Below are 25,344 nucleotides of genomic sequence, written 5' to 3'. Positions count from 1 at the left end.
GGAGAAAAAGAAAATACAAACATCTTTAAAACAGAAGCAGGCAGTATGACCCATGTATTGGGACAACAGCAAAATTCAGGAAAATTTTATTCCATCAGGAGCAGAAGCAGTAAGATGCTTTTCCATCTCCAGGCTCCACCTAGACAGATAGCATCTTCCCCAAATTCCTTTCACTTCTAATGGGTTACAAATCAGGAGTACAATTTACATGGCAAGAAAGTGACTGATTTGCTACCTGTCCATTACAGAGTGACAACTTCATTTTACCACCACCACACTTCTCTCCCTCATCTTACCCCAGCTTTTTCCAAGATAGTCCTTGTATGCACAGGTATAGACCGCAAATGTCCCAGTCCATTCATTTTGCACAAAAAAATTACAGTTCGCACATCCTGCAATGCACTTTCATGACGAATACACCACCCTACTTCAAATTACATACTGAAGGACAGAAGACACTGCTGCTCTCTGGCAACTGAATTAAAGGCAGGGCCTAACTAGAGTACAGGTAAAGAACAGCACTGGGTCTAGAAATAATTATAAATGAGAACAAAAGCTGATGTGGCGTGACAATACAGACACCTTAATTCAGAAGGATACCTTATTGAAGGTTAGATTCCATTTTAAAATGTTGAGAACAATCTTTACCACTTGTACCTGCGACATTAGGTATAATGTTTATGGTTGCGGTTTGCTCCACTTGGGCTGTATTTTGTAGCAATAAGGTTTTTCTGTATAAATCTTGACTTTTACGTGACACAGTATTATGAAGCAACTTTGAAATCTGTGCTACAATCTTATGCAAGATGGCATAACAGAAAAGATGATAAAGATGCCAAAGTTAACAACTGAATAAGTAAAATTCTATCCTCCTTGACAAAGAGACAAAAATTTCACCTAAACAGCAAATGCACAAAGTCACATCTACACTCTCTGTTCTTTGCCATTTGACTTCTACAGCTACTGCTTCCATCATGGTGTGATTCCAGGCTGGACTCATGTCTCCCCTGCCATTTTCTGATAACTTACCTGCAACTCAATCCTGTCTTTTATTTGCAAACTCTTCAGTGCCTCTATATTATGAGTAAGTTTATAGTTAAGAGACACAACATCCAACTTCTGGACAAAGCTCAGTTCTTCCATAATCTGTTCAGTCCAAATAAAATATGACAAGAGTTAACTGTGGCACATCTCTGATAATTGAGACTGCTCTGATTAATCTTAATTATTGTACTAATTACACATTAGAGTAAAATTATTATTTAAAAAAACATAAAAAATTAGTCTAATTTTTTTGTAAGTCACAACTTTGTACTGTAATAAGGAACATGCTGCACCAAGTGAAGATACTTGGTAAGAAAAGTTTGATACGGTTTGCAAATGGCAGTCATGGATCATTGCTGATGTCAAATTTGTTGCTAAAAGCAACTGCACAGAAAGAGTGGCTGAAGGATACTGCCTGCATTTAATTACGACCTTTAAAACCAAACCATCCCCTGCAGAGTATTTCTATAATGGCCTCACGCACAGTTATTTCAAATGGAGAAATGATATTTACCAAATCAGTCGGCTCACTTTAACCTCTATTTCACATCTTACTAACGTGGAAGAGACACTCACTTGCTTGCTGTTCACACAGAAGTGAATAAGTCTTTTATAGAAGTTGCTGGTTTTTTCTGATATCACATCAACTAACATCCTCATAGGAATGCCAATGTCAGCAGCTCCTTGAATGTTATGGGTTAGCACCACATCCAACTCTTGTCTTTCCTGTTAATATTTCACAGCATATATAGCAAAGCATGCGTAGAATCCAAAGCTTGCCACAATACACAGCTCAAAACAGAAATTTAGCTAATCTGTCCTACATTTAATATTTAATACTAATTAATATCAATTGCATTGAATTTAGGGAAGTTACACTGGGAAACAGAAAAAAAATTAAGCCTGTTAAGTATGATTAAAAAAAAAAATATGCCAGCTAAGAGGGAAAAAGGTGTAAATGTTTCTCTCTGGTGGCAAAGAATTCCCACTAGCTGTCTGTTTCTCTACAGCACAGAAATACACAGAAATTACCAGTTATGGCAAGAGAGTGAATGATCACAAGGACGAAGATGCATGTACTTCATTCTCCTGCACTGATGACAAGAGAAGCCAAACTTGTAATCGACAACAGGAAAGCAAGAGATTCACAGCCTTTCTTGTGTTATTACCGAAAACACAAACAGCAGTGTCTCAATTAATCACTGCCTATTATTTTGCAATGTAAATCACAATGATACTCTATAAATTGCAATCTTTTTTCTTCTTGTGCACTGCTCTATACTTTCATGGTGAATCAAGAGTGTTATATTGGAATTGTATACCTGTTGTAAACCTGGAGTAAGATCAGCACTTGTGGGTTTCCATGTCTTATCATATTTGTCACATAATGTAAGGAACATCAAATAGTGCAATATTAAAAAAATATATATACCCACACAAAGAGCATAACAAGGAAATGATTCAGGAAGTGCCACAGTCTGTTTCCTGTTATCCTATACGTCTGTTTTACTGCACATTACAGGTGCCAGATTTTCAAAGATTTTATGTTTATTCTGTCATTTATTACTAAAGCTTGACTATTTATTCCAAATACAATAGAGTATGTCACTCAGTACTTTGTACATGCAGTCTAACAGTCTGCAAGATACCTACATCAATGACTTTTAGTATAAGGAGACCTTGTAATTTACTTTCATCAACAGTGATCAACATCTGTGAATCTAGGTTCATTTTATCCATCAAAACATAGCCTGAACCATCAACTTTTACTGGTGCTCCAAGATCCTGTACAAGCAAAAAAAAAAAAAAAAATTTAGAAATACACCACTTTTACACTTATGCACAGATACACTATACACCTGAAACTTTTTATTCCTAATAAGTAGCTCTAATAGCACCTAGCAGTAAATCTAGTACATCAGGCAGCATACCCATAGGATGTTTCAGAAATTTGACAGCTTTTTATTACATTTTATACATTTTGTCTTCTGTATTTTGAATATGTCTGACGTTTTTTATAAGTGGGCCAGCATAAACAGAACACAGGACAACATGTCAGCTCTTTCTGCCTATGTGAAAAGTCAATTAATGTTCTATGCTTGGCATTGCTCCAGTGGCCCACAGCATCCATAAATCCAGGGAAACCAGACAGTATACACAGGTTTATTATGGCAGCTGTTTTTGAAAGAGGGCAGGTGAATCTCATCTTTGTATATTCAGATTCACCCTGACTTGCATATTGAATCCACGTATCATTGTGCGATAACATTTCTCTCAAACCTTCTGCACACTCTTCCTGTCCTTTCCATTCCTGCCTATATAGCACTGCCTGGTGGGATCTGTGAGAAGCCAAGCACCGTGATATCAAGATTTCCAATAGCAATACAAATTTTCAGTAAGGAAAAGTTAGTGTGCAATCCAGCTAAATTTAGAACTGCTACTTCAGGAAATTCTTCTGCAAAATATCTTCCCCTCTACCTACCTACAACTGGCTGGCTGGGGAAAACAAACTACTGCCATTTTTCACTCCTCCATCAAAGTGCAAAAGGAGCTCACTGTGCCATGCTAACTAGCTGAGAGGGGTCATGGCACACTGCCTTTCTTTAGTTGGGAAGCTCTGAAAGCTACCTTGCTCCCCAGCTCAAACAGCTCCTCCCAGGCAACGGTACTTTCATAGATAGGGACCCCCAGGATGTCTGTGGCCAAACAGGACAACTGTCCCAGAGACAGGGCTTCACTTCCTTTGCTTTGTATAGAGATGATACTACAAATGATGGCACATTCGTGTGATATGGAGTGATCTTCTTCCACAGAACTCCAGTTTTCACTGTATTTTTCTACTGGATAAATCTTTTCAACAAAGAAAATACCGTTTTTTCTCATCCTACTAGTTGCTGTTCAGCCTCAGAGTCTATAGTGAGATTCCCACCAAACCCAGAAGTTAAATCTCATTAATGAAAAGGAGGTGTGATTTGGTGGTACTCGGTCAGGCACTGTGATGGTAAGGTTCAGCTCAGGAACAACTAGATGGCCAGCGTTTGCAAGAATTACCACAGAGAAATGGCTCACCAGTGCAGTCCAAACCAGCCTGTTCAAAACATCACTGTTTGTTTTTCAACTAAATTCCCCAAAATATTTCTCAACTGAGATCTTACAGGAAATCAAAATTGCTGTTTAATGCTGGCCTTTTCATGCTGTGTGTTCTCCGCAACAGTCTTCATACATTATGTATCAGCTTGTTAGCAATTTCAATTTTCTGTAAAGCTGAGTGAAAATTTTCTGACCTGAAGATTGTCTGCTTATATATATTTTTAAACTACTTCAGAGTTTGGTTCTCAAAGTGCTGAGAAACTGTAATTGCTGATAAAGCCAAAGACAACTTTCAATACTCATTATTTCTGAAGATTAAGACCCTGCAGATTTCTCAACCATGCTTTTAAAAAATACATTAAAGCTAGTACAAGCAAGTCCATTAACTGTAGGTACTGATTCATAGAAAATTTGGCTTATACGGTACAAAAGTACAGTGAATGACTGGCTTCAAAAGTAAGATGTAACATTAAAAGAACAATGTTTTTCTTGTTTCTCTGCTAACATTGAAATCATTAGACTATTAACTTTTTCCTTCAGTAGGTACAAAGATCCTGGTTTAGATGTATAAATTCCCGAGTAAAGCAAAAAAATTCTTTCCAATACCTGAATTGTTTGGCATTTGTTTTCTATAAACATTTTCCACTGAAGCTTCTTTTCAGGGTCAAAGTCCCCATTCATTTGTAGGTCACAAGCACCTGATTTCATTCCTATTCCAATATGATATTTTAAGTGTTTTCGTGCAGTGATGGACAGCTTATTTTCCCTTGGGATTTCCTTCAGTTGAGGGAGGTCATGCCAAAATTTAATTTCCAGTGTAATCTTTGGCTTACACTCTGCTCTCACTTCAAGATGAGCACTCTTGCCTTCTGTTTCAAGGACACAAAGAAGTTCCACTTGGCACTTGTCTTTCTGAATAGATCCTGTGAGCCGTGACCGAGTTGGAATACTGAGATCCTATCGAGATAAAAAAAAAATCCTTTGGATTATACACACACTTTAAGACAAGTCAGTATAGAGTCTTTTTTCTTCTCCCTTTAGCATATGAGAAAGATTTTATGTTACAATATCAGAGATAAAACCTACAATCTCTGCATTGCCATTTTTCCCCCTCCCAAAATGGCAATTTTGCCTGAATAAGGGCTGAGGGAAGATTTTAGGACTGCCCTGAAGAATTTATAACCTCTATATCTATATGGAGTTTTACATTTACAAAAATACAGAGTGCCTATTTCTTCAGAGTGGCAAAGCATACTGAACATCCTCTGCTTCATTCAAGTCCAGACCAATCTCAATTTTCAAACAAACCAACCCATAAAAAAAAAACAATAGGCCTAACAGACATTCTTGCATCTGGTGTTAGAAAGATTATTTTTTTCAATACTAAAACTTCAAGCATGTCTTGTGCAACATCCCAAATGAAATGTTTCCTCTCATTCTTTCAATGTATTTGTAAAAACACTGAAAACTGTACTATTTTTAATATTTTAAGTGGTTTTCATTCTCTCTTCACTATGGATGACACACACTTTCCTGTCATTTTTGGTTTTATATTGCTACATTGTAACTGAAGAAGTCAAAATTGATAAGTTAAAAGCAAAACATAAATGCCTGTGAACATCTGGAAATAACCCATAGGTTCGCAACAGTCATTCTTTCTAATGTAGTCAGTGAGGCTAGATGGAAGAACCAAGGAAATTTCACAACTGCTACTTTCATAAAAAAGACAGACGAGACAATTTTTTTTTTTGACAAATAGTTCAAAATAAAACTGCTGTTCAGCCTTAGAGGGTAGTCTTCATCTGCAAAGGCAACAAGCAGCAAAGACTGAACTAATTTCAGTCTACAGAGAACACCTATGACCAGGATACATTAGATACTTTCTTTGCCTGATGCTGTAAGACAGGTGTGTCTTTAGAATGGCTTTCCAACATTCAAACATTGTTATTTTAGCTAAAACCCTGTATGGTCCGTATTTGATCCCACATATCTCTTTAGAAGCCTCCAAGAGCTACCTGCAGAAGTTGACATTCTCCTTCTGTTTCCAGTGTCCACTCAGCTTTATCCTGAACACAGAGATCTCCTCTAGCCTTAAGTTTGCATTTGCCAGCCTGCAGCAACAAAATGCCCTCAGTGGTGGAGTCTGTGGCTGCAGATAACAGGACAGAGTTTTCGAAAGGCAGCCCAAGCTGACTCAGCCAGTGAACTGAATGCCTGAGCATCCCTTGGAGTGTATATTCATGTTCGCAGGAAGTGTCTATCTGCACATCAACTGTGCTGCCATCACACTGCAGGTTCATTAACAAGCCAACGTCGCATACGTTCTGTTGAAATGAGCCCCCAAAGGTTACAGCATGAGGCAACCCCATTTTCTGCAACAGAAAAGATTATACTATTTAAAGCACACAAGGTAAAGCAACTATCTTCCTAATTTGTTTCTAATTAACGAGAAAGCATTTCTTCTTTGTGAACCAATATGCTTTTGGAAAGGACCATACAAGACAGCTTGTTTCACAGAGAAAGCAGAAATTTCTCTGTGAAACAAGAGAAAAATGAACCAAAAATAAATGGTATGGGAAAATAAAAATCCTACAACAACTTTTTCATAAATACTGTAGAAGAAAAAGTTCATAACCCAAAGAAAACCTCCAAAATCTCAAACAGAAAGCACATGCTTTTCATTAGATTCTAGGACAAAAGTTTATTTTAATTAAAAAGCTATTATTAAGCAACTATTTTACGGCAACAGCAGTAACATCTACCATCCTATTACTCCAAATTCTCATCTTCAAATACACTTCCTCTGCAAGTGCTCTGACTCATTGCTCTGCCAGAACAACTTTAATGACCAAAACTGTCCTTTCCATAAATAGTTGTCTCGGGAGATAGTTCTCTCTGACTCATAATGATCTGAAATACACAGACCATAATGCCACACAGAAGACAATCTAGGCTTACCTCTAGACGGACGCATTTGTTTCTAAAAGTAAGTACCCATTCCGTATCTGTTTCATTGCTTGCCAGGCTCACTTCTCCATCAGCTTTTAAACTGCAAGGCCCAAGGACAATACCAAGCATGCCCTTATACTTGTCACTTCTCATGGCTGACACTTTCACTTGGTTCTCTGTGGCAATTCCCAGAGACTGAAGCAAAGGCAAAGAATGCTGGAAGTCAATTTCTAAATGAGGCTGGATGTTAGTGGTGGCATGGAGTTGCAGGCAGGCAAACATGTCATGAAAAGAACCATGTCCAAAGAAGATGACAGTAAAGTTGCTGGTAAACATTGACCCATTCAGTGAAACTCTTGCTGGAGTCTGAAAAATTACAGGAAAAACTGTTGTCAAGTTTGTTTTCCTGTCAAGCCATTTACTGTTATTAAATACTCATGTTACTAAAAGAGAACTATTTCCCTACTACTCTGACACCATTTTGTATTCGTCCCACATATTTATAAATGCCTAAACAAATGGAGAGATGGCCTAAAAATCTTTAATTTAGAGTTCCATAATAAAAAGAACAGGAAAAACCCAATTCCACAACTCCATTAAAACAATTACTAATACCAGAAAAATCAACTGCTATTGCTTTTACAGTTCTGCTTTTACTGTAAGTAAATAGAGCTCTATCACTGTGAGAATGTGTTCAATTCCCCTCAGACCTCAGCAGGAGTGACAAGTATTATGCACATTGTACCCATGTTACATGAGGGAAGAACTGAAATGCGTTTCTTTTTTGTCATTAGAACATACATGGGAATCAGAGTCACTGTGATTACTGTCTTTCTAGAGACAAATGTAATCTTCTGTAATGTCACTCACAGGTGTATCTTTCTCAAGCAGTTCAAGAGGACTTTCACAAACAAATGGTTAGCTAGAAAGAGCAGAAAATAGAGTAAGAATAAGTAAGCCATGAAATTGCAGCTTGTGTCTCCTATGCTCCCTTGTCCAGTTCATATCAGGTTAGCTGCTCAGTTACAGAACAAGACCATTTTAGTGCTAACTGGCAGAAGATACAATTTGGAGATTTCAGCTTATTAATGTGACTCTTGTCTTTTGCCTGGTACACACCTCTTATCTCCCAGTATTAGTTTTCTGCTAGGTGCAAGCTCTTGCACTGAGCTCTGAAGCAGCACAACTTGATTGTTTGCTGTAGGACACAGGAATATCACCTTTAAAATTGCACCTGTTGGGCCCATGAGCATCCCTTACCCCTACTTTGTATTCTCCATTTGGTGAGCAGCTGTGCACTAAAAATTTAAATCTGTATCACTTGAATGTCAGTTTGTTGACAATTCCGATGCAGAATAAACAATCCTCTGCACAATGGTGACTAAGTGCAACCTTCCCTATGGACTTGTACAGTTTTTGACAGAGAAGTACCCTGATCTGTTTGAATTTGTGAATATTAAGGGAGTGAAAATATCTGAAAGTGTGTGCAAAACTTCGAGCTAACTCAAATTTATTTCTGCACCTCTAACAGCTTTCAGTACTTAGATCCCTTTAGCAGTAGATAAGACACTATGTTGTTGACAGCAGAGTTTATAAATTAAACCAATACCTCAAAATGACGAAGTGTAATCGCTGCATTGCAAAGGCCAGAAAGTTGTTTATTAGCAGATTCTGCACTGCAAGCAACCTGTTGGCATTATCAACAAAGCACATTCAGAGCATGAAGAAAAGCAGAGAGAACTAAAATACAAAGGAGCAAGCTAAAAGGCTGCTTTCAGGATAAAAAGCATGAAGATACAAAAACATAGCTTTAAGATTAAAGGCTAGGAATCTGTTTCAAAAAGATAAAGTTTACTGGATCTGAGGCTAAATCATGTCTCTAATCTTACATTATCACGCCAAAATATTATCAGCATAGATAAAAACAGAAGAATATCTTCAGACAGCAGGAAACCGTTACTGCTAGACAGAACTATTCTTGATACTCTGGCTTTTCATTTTGACAGGAGATAGTAGTATTTCTTATGTTTAGCATAGAAATACCACTGTCACAAGTAGACATTCTGTGTTTCAAATGCCATCAGCTGTGTCCCCCATTGCAGAAAGTGAAGTCCTTAGGGAGTGCTGTTGGCTGTACTGCTATTATTATTCACTCTGCTGTCAATACCACTGCACTCACAAACAGCCATGTGATGCACCTGCAAACCCTGCTTTAGCAAGATGGAAAAGACGGGACTGCATGTTATTGTGCCTGGGCAAGCACCCACCCCAGTTTCATGACATGAACGTTTTATAACCCACCACAGCTTGAAAACCTGCTCTTTATTGCTAAGTGAACAATTTTTAGGCTTTGTACTGGCCTTGTTTGACAGAAATCCTTCTCCCCTCTGACCTGCTAGCTTGCTCTCAAGCAGTAAATATGAACACTTGAGAATGCACAGCACAAAGCTGTATCAAATACACTTATATATCAGGACTTCTGCTAACCTTTAGGACACATGGAACAATGTCAATCAGTCCTCCCACATCATGGTGAAGTGAAAAAGAAATTTCCATAGCACTGCCAGTGTTTTTCTTCTCTATTTCAATTTTGAGCTGTTCCATCTCCACTGTGGTTGTTATCCCTGCAGCAATCTTTTTGGTGAAATTCTATGCACAAAAGAAACCAAATCATGGAAAGAAACAAACATCATCATCCCAGCAACAACTGGCAAAGGCGGAGTATATTTCACCATGCTTAAATGTCACAGCCTGTGTCATGGCAGCAGCACTAGTAAAATAAAAGTACAAATCCATCAAAGTGGCTTCATTTCAAACAGCGATTTTCCTGTCATGCTAGACCTTCTGAATGCTGTGTACCAATAATTCCTTCTGGCTCCAAAACATATTGAGAGCATTCAGTACCCTGGAGGATTTGACTCCTAAGTCATACACAATTAAAGCAGTGAAACTACCAGTAAGCAGGGTAAGGGGAACTGTATATAGAGTCCTTCCTCTGCACACCTCTGTGTCTCACTGTACCACAGTGGCTGAAGCCACCACAAATGTTAGTTTGTTAGTGACTTGAGCCTTCCATCATGTATTAGAACAAACGAAATATTTGAACCTTTCCTTTTATGGAAGGATAATTTGAGATGCAAAAGAGCTATACATTGCTCCCAGACCTATAGCAGAAATGCAGATAAAAGAGTGGCCAAGCAACACTGTACCAGGAAACATGATCTGTGACACTTCTGTGGGTAGGGTGTTCCGAATGGAAAGACATGCTAAACACTCTTCCGCTCTTCAGTGGACATCCAAAGGATGACATCAGAACTAGTTAAATCTAGCAGCAGATGCAATGCAGTACCTGGGCTCACTGACACTTACCTGATGGCTACATACATCAGTCCTGCTTGTTCACTTCCCATTTATAGGGGAAAAATAAATTGGACAAGACTCCTGTGTTCCTATGCAGCACAGCACTTCACTTAAACGAGCCAATTGAATGTTGCATTTTATTTAGTCTACATTCAGCTCTCAGACTTCAGATGACAGGTACACAGTATGACAAGAACCCAGAAAACACCTTTCTTTCACGTAGTAATTTAGTACATCTCAAAAATTGTCCTGGTTTCAGCCAGGATAGAGCTGGTTTTCTTCACAGAAGCCAGTGTGAGACTGTGTTTTGGATTTGGGATGAGAAACTATTGATAATGTGCTGATGTTTTGGGTTGCTGCTGAGCAGTCAAGGACAGTCCAGCTTCTCGTGCTGGCCTGCTAGCAAGGAGGTTGGGGGTGCACGGGGAGCTGGGAGGGGACACAGCCGGGACAGCTGACCCAGACTGGCCAAAGAGATATTCCCTACCATCCGACGTCATGCCCAGTACATAAACTGGAGTTGGCCGGGGGGCGGAAATCGCTGCTCGGGGACGGGCTGTCGATCGCCGGGTGGTGAGCAATTGCTGTATTGGGCATCACTTGTTCTTGTACATTCCTTTGTTGGTATTATCATTGTTGTTTCCTTCTTTCCTTCTGTCCTATTAAACCGTGTTTATCTCAACCCACAAGGTTTTTTTTCCTAATTCTCTCCCCCACCCTACTGTGGGAGGGGGAGTGAGCGAGCGGCTGTGTGGTGCGTAGTTGCTGGCTGGGGCTAAACCACGACAGTAATGCAGATGCTTTTGGAATAAAGTGCACAGGAATAACCTACAGTTATTAGAAATGGTTCTGGCAGAAATTAAATAATCACAGGCAGAACTCTTCTTACCTCATAGTAGCCAGCAGCTTCCACAACAAAAGGGATCCCATGTTTCTTTATCTTTGAGATGTTGTGCTTTAAACTGACAGATAGCTGGGACTTAAGAGGCTCTGTAGACAGTCTCTGACCTCCAAACACAGCGGTAATCCTTTCACTGCCACTCTGTAGGGCTATAGTAACGGTGTGATTTCTTGTGTCATGGTCACACATGGCAGTAAGAATGCCATCCAAGGGCAATCCTGTTGACAGGGAAGGAAGTAAAATCAACACAATATTTATGGATTGTTGTTGTAAAATACAGCAAAGATGTATTACAGATTAAAAGAAGCCTTCTATAGTTCTTCATAAGACAGACTTTTTTTAATACGCGATCATCCAGTTAGCTGCGCTTACTGATATTTATAGTAAGAAAGGACATTACCTACCGTAAGAAAATCATATTAAAAAGGATTGTTAACTTGTGGCACGCACTTCGGAAGTCAAGAATTTTTCTTTTCTTGATAAAGGGTATCTATCAATGGGTATTGTGTCCAAATCCAGTAGTCAGCTGTTAGAAAGTTTCAAAATAGACTTTTCCAGTCCAAAGGAAAAAAGGCAATTTACCCACTCAAAATTATTGGTAAATTCAGTTCATAAAAATCCTTGGTTTTGCTTAGGGAAAACCACTTGGCATACTTTAGTCTTCATGGTGATTTATTTGATTACTTTTAATGTTTCAATTCTGGCCCAAATCAAAACAAGCATAAAAATATGCTTAGAGGAACTGATCAGCATGTAGGATGTACAATACAGATGTACAAGAGAGAAGTAATTTACTCTGAAGTAGTTCAAGGAGTTTTTAAATGGTTTTGTATCCATTTTATTGTATTTTCTTGACAATATTAAAGAGAATGTTGCTAAGACAGAATCACATTTTGTCCTGGTGTAATCAAATGCAACTCATCTATTTCCACTGATCTGCACTCATTTACATAAATTCACCTTGATACCTTGTTACAACACACTATCAAGTCAGAGTTTTCTTCATACCTGCATTTTTTAAAAAGCTGATATTATGTGTGAAAGTCCCACTGACGCTGCTGTGCTCATGTCTCATGACATTGGAAAAATCTACAGAAAGGGCTTTCTTGTCCACCTGGAAGCTAGCTAGCCCCCTTTTCATTTCTTTACTCAGCTCGAGGTGTCCTTTCAGTTTTGCCTCTATTGGGACTGCCTGACTGCCATTCTGAAACATAGCAAATGTGATATTGTGTATGGTGGTATTCCCAAACACATTTCTGTTCCTGAGATGGAGTCCATACAGTGTTTTGTTGATCATCACATTGATGTTACCTGTAACAGGCAGAAATGATTACTGTGGAGAGAGTCCTTTGGGACAGAAATAACCAGGATTTCATAAGCAACATATAAATTAACCATTAATTTAATACCAAGAGGAAGTAAAATAATTTGCATTTATTTTAATAGATACTTTAGCCTAATCCAGAGAGTGAACCAGTTTGTTGTTGGGAGTTTCTCTACTACTAGAAGTGTCTGTCTTTAAAACAAATTACATAATAGTATTTCTGGCAGCTGTTTCTTTTTAATCAGCAAGCTGCTTGTGTCTTTACGCCACAGACTACACTGCACTGCCTTCTGAAAGAAAATTTACAGAGGGACTGTGATCTATCACAAAAGCTATTTGTGTAACTCCAGGCTAAACAATCCCTCTGGAACTCTGCAGTGACTACTCCACCCATGGAGCCATTCAGAAAAGTAAGGGCCTCAAGCCAGCAGCACCCTGCTCCTGCATTTCAGAAACCTGCACAGGAAAGATGCCACCCACTATTTCCTTCAACCAATGAAAATCTGAAAATTATCAAACTACGTTAGTTCCCTAAAAAGTAGTTTCTACCCCATGACCAATGGTTCATTTTGCACATTATATACTCTCTTCTGCATTATATGCAGTTCAGTAAAGAATACATTAAAATTAAGACGTTTCCCTGGACTTAGTAAAAGACAAAGTAAAAAAGTACCATCATGAATGTTGCTTTTGCACTTCAGTAATCCATTCAGAGAAAGAAGATGAGGTATGGTCTTTAATCCAGCAAATGTGTGTTGGACTCTTCCATTCAGAGACAAAACAAAACCAATTTTCTGCTCCCTGGCTCCCATGAAATACACGTGAAGCCTATTTTCATTAAGCTTCATCTCAGAAGATATCAAAAGTCTAAAAGGATGGAGATAAAACTTGCCAGTAAGATCTTATTATTATGCTTAATTAATGATTGTCAAGACAATCTCCCTCTCACTCAAAGGAGGATCAATGAGAGCAAGGTGCTCAGGTTTTGAGTATCTCCCAGTACAGAGACTCCACAGACTTTCTGGGCACTTCTTCCAGTACTGTAAATCACTGTCAGATGCCTTGCATGCTATTCACCAGATGTTTATAAAACTATTCAGTAAAACTACTCAGTAAAGCCTCACAGACTAGTAGACTGGTTTTTCTTCAAATTTCTTGTATGCTTTTGTTACAATCCCTAATAAAAGAAAGAGTTGGACAGTGTTAGACAGAGTTGGAAATGAACTCCTCTCTGTCACAATAGGAAATCATTCTTTGGTGCTGATTTAAAAGCAGCATTGAGAATTCAACTTAAACAATAATTTCAAGTGCCACCATCATTTGAGTTTGGTAAATGAACCAACAATTACTTCTTTGTATCTTAGCTGTGAATTGAACAGTGTTGGAGAAACAGAGCACGGCTTTTTAGGGAAACCTGCTGGAGCAAGAAACTAAATTTTCAGTGTTTCATGTAGAAGACTGAGACGCAACTTTCACATTAGCTTCAACAAACTGTCCATTGAAATGTCTGACTTTCTAGACTCACATATACTATACAAAATACCTAAAAGTGAGGCAATCATATTTTCATATTGTTAGACATCCCTCATAGATACTGGAACCCTGTTGAAAGACTGATGATGAATGAAACCTTAGTGAAAATCCACTTGATCGGAAGAATTGAACTATATAATTCAGGGAAGTAAGAGTCATTTCATCAGTCAGTGACTGAAGTCTGTACAGACTGTATCTTTTTATCAATTCCCCAGAAATATTCAATCTTTTAATTTTCTCTCTTTTCTCCCTGTAAAATAAATCCCAAATAAATTGTCATTCCAGAAATGACAACTGCTAAACACTTGGACCTCTACAAAAACATTAACACCTTCATTGCACACTTTTGTATTTTTGTGACATTTGAAAAATCTGCTGGAAGACAGCTGAAACCTAGGAGGCCCAAATTTCTATTTTCCACCCCTTCCACCTCAGAGCTTTCCACAATACTTAATGAAACTTCACAAACACTGGGAAGTACCCTCTTCCACTGGCATAGCTTGTAAATACTAGTTTCTTACTTCTGATAGGACAAACAATGGGGGGAAAAAAACAAGTGCTGATCTAAAACCAGTATAACTGTAGCACCTGTTGATTCAAGTTATCTCTATACAAAGTCCTAGGAAAGCAAGTAGAACATATTAACATACCTTATTACACCAACTTCTGAAACACAAAGAGCAAAAGTATTTCAGTAACAGGGATAACACATGAAACGGCACTTGCTCAGTGGCTTCTGCTGCAGCTATATGAAAGTAGTTACGTTTAAATACATATCACAAAACACTCTTCATCTCTATTAACCAAGATTCTGATTTCTCTACCTTGATGGAAATATTTTGCACATGAGCTGGAACTGTATTGGTTCTGGGTTTGTCATGATTGTCTGATGGAGGAAAGTCCTTAATTCGACAACTCTGGTATTCTTCCTGTTTTCATTGTTCATATCAACCCCCAGCATCAGCATGTCCCTTCCATTGGAATGAAAGTAAAGCGAGCCATTGAAATTGCTCTCACCATAACTCTTTAGGGCTGCCTGGGCCTACACAGAAAAAGCAGAACCGGACATTAAGGATCTCAAATCATAATACAGAATACTGAAACATTAATTTGAAGAATAAGACTGCAGACAAAAATTTGAGCCTAGGAAAAAGAGTGGGGGAGCAGGAGTAGCAAGGGAAAGGTGTTTTTAGTTTTTCTCTTTGTTTCTCACCATCTAAGTCTATTTTTATTTGGCAAGACATTAAACTAATTTTGCGCAAGTCAAGTCCGTTTTCTCTGTGAAGGTACTGGGTAAGTGACCTCCCTGTCTTTATTTCAATGCACAAGATTTTTCATCTTATTTTTCCCTCCTGTCCTGTTGAGGAAGGGGAGCGAAAGAACAGCTGAGTGGGTGTCTGGCAGCCAGCCAAGGTCAACCCACCACACAGGATAAAGTTAATCCTAGAGAAAGAACCTTCTGAATTGGTAATAAAAGCTACAGATTATACCTGATTTTGCATATAAACCTGTCACCATGCTAGAGCTTTCAAGAAAAAATTATGAACTACACTGAATTTTAAGTATAATTTAACTTGACTTTCAGAGTTTTCTGAATTTCAGCCAAAACACAAGCCACCTCTTCCAACTGCATGTAGTCACCCTGCCAGAGCAAATTCTAATGGTGTTTCCCCAGCAAGTTACCCCTCTCTATTACACTCATTGAATTCCATACAACTTGACCAGCTCTGTAGTATATGCATACATTTGTGTTCCCATGCTTGAAAGCAGCTGCAAAGCAATTTATAGCACAAAGTTAAACAGGTCCTACGTTGACATGTATTCCCAATGCATGCAACAAACAAGAGACTCAACACAGGTCTGAGTGTGTGAACTGCAAAAGCCACAAGTTCAAGCAATGAGACTGTAATAATCAGGGAACTCACCTGTGAAGACACATTCTTGTTGACGATGGCTTTTACACTCACACCACAGTCAAAGTGTTCCAGTTTAGTCTGTGTGGAAAACAGCTCCCCACTTAGACTCATTGCTTGTGGAAACTCAAGCTATTTGAGAAAGTAAAATGTAAACACAATCACTGCATTCCCATCAATTGCCTCACACAATTTGATGTCTGACCTTTTATAATGAAGTGGAAGATGCGTATAAAAAAACGTGTGTATAAAATTTTACCAATTTTACCCAAAGACACTGAAAAATAAATCAAATGCCGTAAAAAAAGTAGGAAAACAAAAGGCCAGTGTGTTTCTTACAAGACATTATTGATACAGATTATGATTTGATCTGCTGAAATACCTAGGGTCTTTTTCAGCGCCAGGACTTTATAGAACTAGGAAGTTTACAAGCGTAAAACAATTATAATTCTAAAGACAATGCAGTAAAACAGCCAAGACATAAAAAATAAAATGCCATAAATGAAAACCACCAATACCTGGAATGAATGTGTCACATCCACGTGTAAAAGATGTCTAAAATCTGCCTCACTGGATTTGTCCTGATACCTCCCCAGAAAGCTGAGAACATCTTCGTTATTAACCTTCAAGGTAGTCTCAAGCTCATGCTTCACCTATGCGTTAAGAATGTGAATAAGCAAATAGCATCAGGTATGAACCCTGTCTGTTATGAAAGATGAGAGAAGTCATCCCTACGTATTATGAAAAATTAAAGAGTTGAGAGCTATTACATCATGGCTCAGAATGAAAAAGGAACAAAGCAGGAAAAAAATTACATGTATTTGGTAAGAAAGATTAATAGATACACCTAGATAAGGATAAGAACTTTGAATACATTCCTTCCCAGTACTTGTTATTATTAAATAATATTTGTGCATAGTAATATTTTTAAATGATATATTAAGTATTATCATACATTACTACACAACATACTATTATATATTATTATTAAAAACATTGTATTAGGCAGCCACCAACCACATCATTGCCCTCTGAACTTTTTGGTTGCAGCATTTACATGGTGAGGAACTAAAGACCTATAGCAAGTTAGGTCTGAAAAGACAATAAAATGTAAACAAACAGGTAACGATTCTCTCCTCCTAACTGAAATTTACTGGGAAATTTACTCACATTTTGGTGACTTCGAGTTAAAATGCATACTTCAACATCTTTTGGGAACAACCTGTAGTTATAAGGATGAGTTAAGCCAGCACAAATCTAAAAAAAAGTTTGAGAGGAAATGCAAGAAACATTAGATATACACAGTAAATCACTGATTTGCTGGCTTTTTTGGTTATGCCAGATTAAAGGAAATTCTTGTGTAACTCACATAGGGGTTTTCAGGTTGGTAACCAAGTGTAAGAGTTTGAACTGTTTCCTCCACCCCATTTATCAAAACTTTTGTTTCCAACAAGTAGTGTTTTTGCTTTTTGTCAACAGTAAATGTCTCCTGCAGAAGGAAGCTCTGCAGAACAGGCAGATCAAAAGGATGCCTGGAACAAAACAAGGAGTAAGCAAAGTGTAAAAGATCTAATAGACAACCACAAAAATAAATCATGTAGAGTTCAACTTGAACTCCAACAAAAATTTTCAACTGCAGATGCCATCAGGGTGCCAGGTACAGAAGTAAAACACATAGGACCAGGATCTCTAAAAATTACTAGAGCATAATTACAACTTTATACAAACTACATATATTTACCAGAATTTCTGATAAACAGTTTCCATCCTGGATTCAGGAAAGGCTTGGAAGAGCATGGGAGAGGGTGATGCTCTAAAATTCTGACATGCATAACCACTACATACACTTATATACCTGCATGGCCAAGACTTAATTTCAAACAGGGACAGTATCCAAAAGCTTACAGCAGCTTTGAAAAATCACACCTATCGACCACATTTTCTGCTTTCTGCAGAAACATCTTCATACCAAGAATCGTATGCAACAGATGTTCAGCCAACACACAGTTCTCAGAGTAGTTTACTACTTCAGTGTAATATTTTATGGACTTTATTAAATATTTCTGCACATTTACTTAGTTGGGTATCTTGCAAAAATGCATTAACTTTTATAAGCAGACATTGGACTGCCTTTATACATGTTAGGATATCTGGTACAGCAATTTGTTCTTCATTTACATACTTTTTCCATTACTGAGAAGGCACCTCACTGTTTTTTAGCTATCTCCAAGATGCACAGTGAGTGGCTCCCAGCCTGTGCACTCCTGTTGACCTTACTATGCCTTAAGAAAGCTGAGATGTCCCCAGAGATGATCCAGATTTCTCAAGTCTGAGCATACATTTTTTACCAAGGCCTTCAAGCTGTGTTTTGATAATGGGTAATGAAGAAAGAAATTTCAGAGACAGCCAATATCTAGAAGCAGCGCACTCAATTCTCATCAGGAAATTGAATGTTTTGAAACACGTTCCAAAATCTAAACAAGACCATTTGTTACGTGTTTTAAGGGGGATACCTTTGGCTTTAGAATGGCTATATTATTCCCAAGGACTAGAAAAAAGGCATCTGGATGGCACAGAGGATCAGATCTGGACTTTAGAACTTCTCACCACTTCAAAGTTTGGACACACTGTAAATCCTACTGTTTTCATGAAAGGAGGCTATACATCCAATAGAGTTGCCAACAAACACACTGCCACAGCACACCACAGCACACATGGCCTGTTATTTTTGACAACTTTGTTCATTATCATTTCAATAAAGAGGGCAAAAGCTAAATGGATGCAAATAACCAGCCCATGAAGTCAGTGTGCTTGAGCAAGTTCAGCCAGCCAGATGGAAGGAAGCACAGGCTTTGTGCATGTGGCACTTCCACTTTGTAAAGCCCAGAACTTTTCCCAAGAGCATCAAGATGCACATTAAATGTCGGCCAAAACATTCTTCAGAGATAGAAATAATAAGATTACTGAACCTGAAATAGAGGGTTCCACATTTTTCATAGAGCATCTTCTCCTTCTTCAGCTCTTCTATCTGACCTTCAAACTGCAGCATGACAGGAAGACTTTTATAATCTCTCCATACAGTTTTCACAGAAAAGTTTGTCGTCTTAGGCTGCAGTGAAATCAGGAGACCAGAAGAGGAAAGGACAAGCGCATCAGATTTACTGCATTCATATTCAGGAATGTAAATATAGAAACCACATTGTTCAACAGGCTGCAGTGAGGCTGTCATTTCATAGACCAACCCCTTTCTGCTTCAATTTAAATCCTGATCTCCATTTACATAGGATTAAAAGTGACATTAGTAGAAAAACACTGTCTTCAGCAGAAGACAAATGCTCTATAATGTATCACTTGAGTTTAACCTATTGGCAATATAAGCAAGCTTCAGCTCTGGTACCAGTACATTTGCATACAAAAACTGATTGGATTTTCAAAGCACGGGATGCTATGACTAGAAAAACACTTTTTGTTTTAAGATGTCCTGCATCCTGCATTAAGATGAACCAATCAAAGTAACTGATTAAGGTATATCTTTGGAGAACAAACTGCTGATTACCCTTCCTGTGCTGCAGACATCAAGCAAAGCAAAAATTATTTTAAGATTAGAAAAGATGCATTTAAACCCAGGCTGTTACTATGCTCACTAGCAGGCAAGACATTTTGATTCTCCAAGACAGTAGAATCTTCCACACCTGCCATGTATCTGCATCAAAATGTAAGTAATCTTATCTACAGCTCTCTTTCTAGCCATGTAGTCTCTCTTTGTCCTCTCCTCCCTGACTTTGTCTGTAGTTGGCCTCCCAAATTAGGTGAGAAGTACTCAAAACCACACCACACGAGTTTTATTTGTTTTCTTTTTGAACTTAGTTCTACATTGCAGGTAGTCAAAAGAGACAGAAATAGAAGCAGCACTAGAAGTGTTTAAGTTTCAACACTATCAATAGCATCTCTCAGGAAGGTGGCAGACCTGAAAAACACAGTGCTGAGTCAAAGAAATTGCATTTATATTTCTTTCTTACCATTGGCAGGTTCTGATAGCTGGCTGTGAAGTTAAATTCCTGTCTTGTACTCTTCAACTTAAAGCAGACAAATTTGGCTTGTTCATTATTCTCCAAATGAATTTCATTCTTCACAAGCTGATTCCACAGAGATATCATTTCACTATAGCTATGCAGAACGTTCCTCCCAAGATGATTAAATGTGGATGCCTGAAAAACAAACACATTAGCCTGGCTGGGTTAGGACAGACAGAATCCTATTGTTCCAGAGGTGAAAAGAACACATTTTCTTGGAGATGATCATTACAAGAACTATTAGAAATAGTATACCAACTTTTCCATTATTAAATTATTCTGAATTGCCATAAAGATTTTAAAGTTTATTTTATCCCCTCTAAGCAAGGAAGAGAGCAAAAGCTAAATAGTTGAAAAGAAAGTAGTTCATGAACAGTTTTTTTCCTCGTTCGTGAATGTTTCTCACAATCCTCCAGACTGTGCCTGAACCACCAGTGATCTAAAAAGGCAAAGCTGCAGTCCAGAATAAAGTAACATCTTAAACATAAACCTAAGTTAAAAATTTAGACAATTGCCGCAGATTCTAAAAGAAAGGCAAAAATTCCAGGCTGTCATCTCATTTATACAGAGGCAGATACGAAGTTAAGCTTCTCCAAGACAAATCTACTCTTTGCATAGTGGCAGAGGATTTTCATATTGCTTAATGCAACTGTGATTAAATCACTTTTAAACCTCTATTGCATAGCACAGTCTAAAACAAATTAAGAGGAAGCTTAGAATCCATAGACTCAAGACACATTGATTCCACCCACTTGACAATCATTTTATAGAAAGTGAAAGAATTCCAATAAAAAAAACAGAAGATTACACTCAAGAACCTGCTATTGAAGGTTCTCACACAGGTTTGTGGGAGACTGGAGTCATACTCTGAGTCACAACAAAAGAAATAACCTTCATTTCTCAGGATTGTTCCCAACCACTGAACTATCTAGTCCCCTAGCCTGCAACAGGATTACCATTTCTCCTACTGAATCTGTTCATATTGCAGTTGCCTGTAGAGATACTTACTCATTTTGTAGAGATACAGTGGGATAAAGAGTAGCAGCAAGAACACCTCAATAGCAAAGGTGTTATTCTGCAAGATAAGAGCTCTAGTATTAATGGAGCTCCAAATATGCATGGAGAATTTTTACAAATGGTGCAGTATCAAGAGGCAGCGAGTGCCATGAACTACATGACAGCCTATTGAGTAGGATAGACTCTCCCAGAAGAGGTGGATTACATTATTCTCAGGCAGAAGATGCCTTTAAATCTAATGCCTCAAATTTAGGTGAACGCTGTAATCACTAGGCTTTTAATTTAGAAGCCAGACTATTGTTCTTCTTACTTTTTAAATGAAAGACACCTGTCAGCTGTTTCATATCACTAGGGAACAAATTTTAAATATTTCTTATATGATGATCCAATTTTCTTACTTCCTGAAACTGTTAGCTCATGGCAGGGGAGCGGGGAAGAGCGAACTTTAAGATTATTATTATTATTTGCACATTCCTAAACAGAACTCTGCCATCATGTATTTGGGCTTTGTGCAGGGACCGACAGACTCCCGTTCTAAAGAGAGGCAGAGGTGACAACCCTAACATTTTTTCAAAGCTAATAAAAGAGACCCTAGCTGTGTTGACTTGGCTGCCCCAGAGGAAGAGTAGTTTGTCATTCAAGCACAGAAAACAGACGAACACAGACATTTGAAGATGCTCTCTTATAAGATGGCACACAGCAGACAAGTTCCTCAAACAAGCTACTTCACACAGCATGCTAGGTGAGTGTCATTTCAGTATGATGACAGTTCTGTTGGGTATCTATCACAAAGCTTGCACACTATAGGAAGCATTATGTTACTAACCTGCAAGTACGTTGTAGCTGGTGTGTAAATGTGAACTTTCCCTTCCTTTTCACTGCCTTGATCTTTATACAATAGTTCCACCACGAGATTCTTAATGGAGAGTGCCTTCCCAGTTGTCAGCTCCATAGTCAATATATAAGCAGAATGCTGAGGCTGATTCAGTTTGTGAGCTGCATACAGATATAGCCATGGGGTGTCTATATTTAATCCACCTGGAAAGAACATACATTAAAGCTAGCAGAAAAGTGAGATTTCAAGGATTCTAACTCTGCAACAAAGCTGGTAAGATGCTGCGTTTTTGGAATGAGGCTAAAATGCTACTATCAACATATTCTCTTCCAACTGCCAAAATCTCTGGATGGTAGATAATAAAATGAATGTCCTTCACTAGGATAATATACCACGTAGTGTAACACATAGGGAGGTTTGCTAATAAATGGAAATTTATGAAGTCCAGTACCTAAATGGCACCAGGAAATGGTCCTACTGCATGATCTCCATCAAAATATGAAACCTTTACCTGAACTGTAAGCCTGTAACCATTATTCACACAATTACAATAATGGCCTTCATCAAAGCTGTTCTGACATATGCCAACACAGAAATTCAACTCTGCAATACATGCATTTTGAACAAGATTTGTAGGTTATTTTGGAAACTAGTTTATGGACAGCTCAGAACGTTTATATCTGACAAGTGACTGGCATTTCACTAGTAGACTGTTGAAATTTTGCTGGTTATTTATCAAATTACACCATTGACTCATTGCGATACAGTTCAGTAATGACTATTTTATGACAGACACTCACAAAGTAATCTCCAGATTTTTAAACCTTCAGAATTAATCTGAGTTTGTTTCACCTTAACAAGCAGAAAAACATCAGTTAATTCAGTCCACTGTATCAAGCCAGTTGTTTTGCATTAATAAGGATACAAGTTTTTGCACATATGGTATATACTAGATTTGAAAAAAATGCATCTCAACAGCAAATCTACATGCTGAGCCAATCATTGCCTTGATTTATACAGCTTCATCCACTGAAGCATACATGGCTGTGGCATTCAATCCATCTTAACCACTAAATGTCATAAAACTGATTTTTGGCTGCTACCATGATAAAGCGCCTAGACAACAAGACCTGTGACAAGAAGAGAGGGAGCCAGGCTTGTTTAGTCTGGCAAAGGAACAGGGGAATCTAATAGCTGCCTACAGCTAACTTGAAAGCAAATGGTAAAGATGAGGAATACAAACCCTTCAAAAGAGGCAGACAATACAAGGGACAATAGCCACAAATTGCACATTGAGAGGCTAAGGAATTGCTGGAAGAGGCTAGCTAGCTAGGCTGTGGGAAGTTGGAGATTTCAAAAACCCAGCTAGACAAAGCCACAGCAGATGTGATCTACTGTTACGAACAGTCTTGATTAGAGCAGGAGGTTGGTCTAGATAACCTCCAGGGCCTGTCTCTTCCAACTAATATTTCTATGATTCTGTTACACCCATGCAAAGCTACCTCACAAAATCCCAGCAGCAATTTTCAAGGCCTGCTTTTCTAATCACAGACTGGAAATGGTTTGCGGTACTTCACCTTCCCACTTCTTCAGGCCATTTCTGGATGCATCTTTCCACTGCAGCCCAGCCACAAATGGCACGTGGTCATTATAGTGCACCTCAAAGTTGGTGCTGCTCTGCAAATAAACCTGAGAGTTGTGCGAGTGCTGCAGCTGGGTTCTATAATTCACCTGTTTTTCCAGGACTTGCATGGACAACTGGAAAACAAGTGAAGCAAATTTAAACAAAAACAGGATCCCATCTTCAGGGCTGTCTAAGATAACACACACACATAGTAGCAGGAACATCACAGCTAGTGCCTCTGCTCTGCACATTTGTCATTCACTTTATAGCTTTTCATGCACGCTGACCAGTTATAGATTGGGATTTCTTTAATACGCATTTGTTACATCTGCTGAAGATTCAAAAAGGAAAATTTCCACTAATGTTTAGATCATTTACTTGGGGGAGGGGGAAGGGAGAGACCATAATTCTAGGTCAGTCTATGATGGGATCACAGATAAATTCTGTGCTTACAGGTACTCTCTATGGGAAATAGGATAATAACAACCCACCTCAGAAAACTATTACCTATTCTAAGACAATAGCAGAGAAGACCTGCAACTTCTAAGAAATAACACAAAAATTTACAGGAGTAGTTTCTGTAGCTTCTGTAAGAACTTTGTACAAATAAAATAATTACTTACTTTCTTTTTTGTAGCCCAAAGAATGTGCTTTAAAATAAGAAAGAAGGCATAATCTCCCTCTGAGGCTTTTAGTTATACTTTACTACATGGGAAAACTTTTTACTGATCCAAAGTAGAAATCAATTTATAACAAAAAAAAAAAAGAGAGAGAGAACAGGTCTTATCTTAGTTCAGCTACTGCATTCCATATCAGCTTTCACCTAAATGCTGTAACATTCTGAATTATTATAACCTGCACCCTCCTTCCACATTGTGTAAGCACGGCAACCTTCATAAATCTCTGCGATCATTTTATATGGGCAAACTCTGCAAAAAACTCAGACCACATTACACTCAAACATTTTTAGTCTTTGAGAAATCCATCTACTGGCTTTCTCTTGTTCATTATAAATGTCAGTGATCTCTATATGCCTGGGTTAAGACCTTACCTAACTTAAACTTATTAGATCCGAGTATTGGATTTCTATTGTTAATATATGACACAGAAGAAAAAAAAAAAGTCCTAAAAAATAAATTCATCACGAATTTTTTCTTAGTATGTCTGTTAAATATCTAAAGTGAAGGTCTTACTCTTCAATAATCATGATTACCTCCATGAAATAGTTGATTAGAGATGAACTGGAACTGTTCTTAAATGCTTGGCTGATCAGCAGTTTCTTCTTGTTGTTGATTTCATCCCAATGTTTCCCATAGTTCACTTCTATCCGAGAGGAAAGCCAAGATGCACTCGCTTCATGTTTCAGGTGAACCTAAAGAACAGAAAACCACCTTTTTTCTGTAAACCTTGCTTTCTCTTTTAGTCACTGCTGTTAACTGCCTGTAGAAATATTCCCAAGTAGCCAGCAAGACTAAAGCAGAAAGGGCTGCAAATTTTCCAAAGAAAAACCGTGTTCCATCAGAAGATATAAATTCAGAGTACAAAGCCAAAAAAATGTAGTCTATGCGCTGCCAGTCAAATTGCTTTTCTCAAAAGCTAAGGTAACTGGACTGAGGTACTCCTGACGGACTGCCCCACATGGATTCACCATGCAGCTGTAAAGCCTGGAAAGATCTTGCTT

Source organism: Phaethon aethereus, assembly GCF_964289735.1.
Source record: "Phaethon aethereus genome assembly, chromosome: 15".
Lineage (NCBI taxonomy): Eukaryota > Metazoa > Chordata > Aves > Phaethontiformes > Phaethontidae > Phaethon > Phaethon aethereus.
This window is presented reverse-complemented; position numbering follows the sequence as displayed.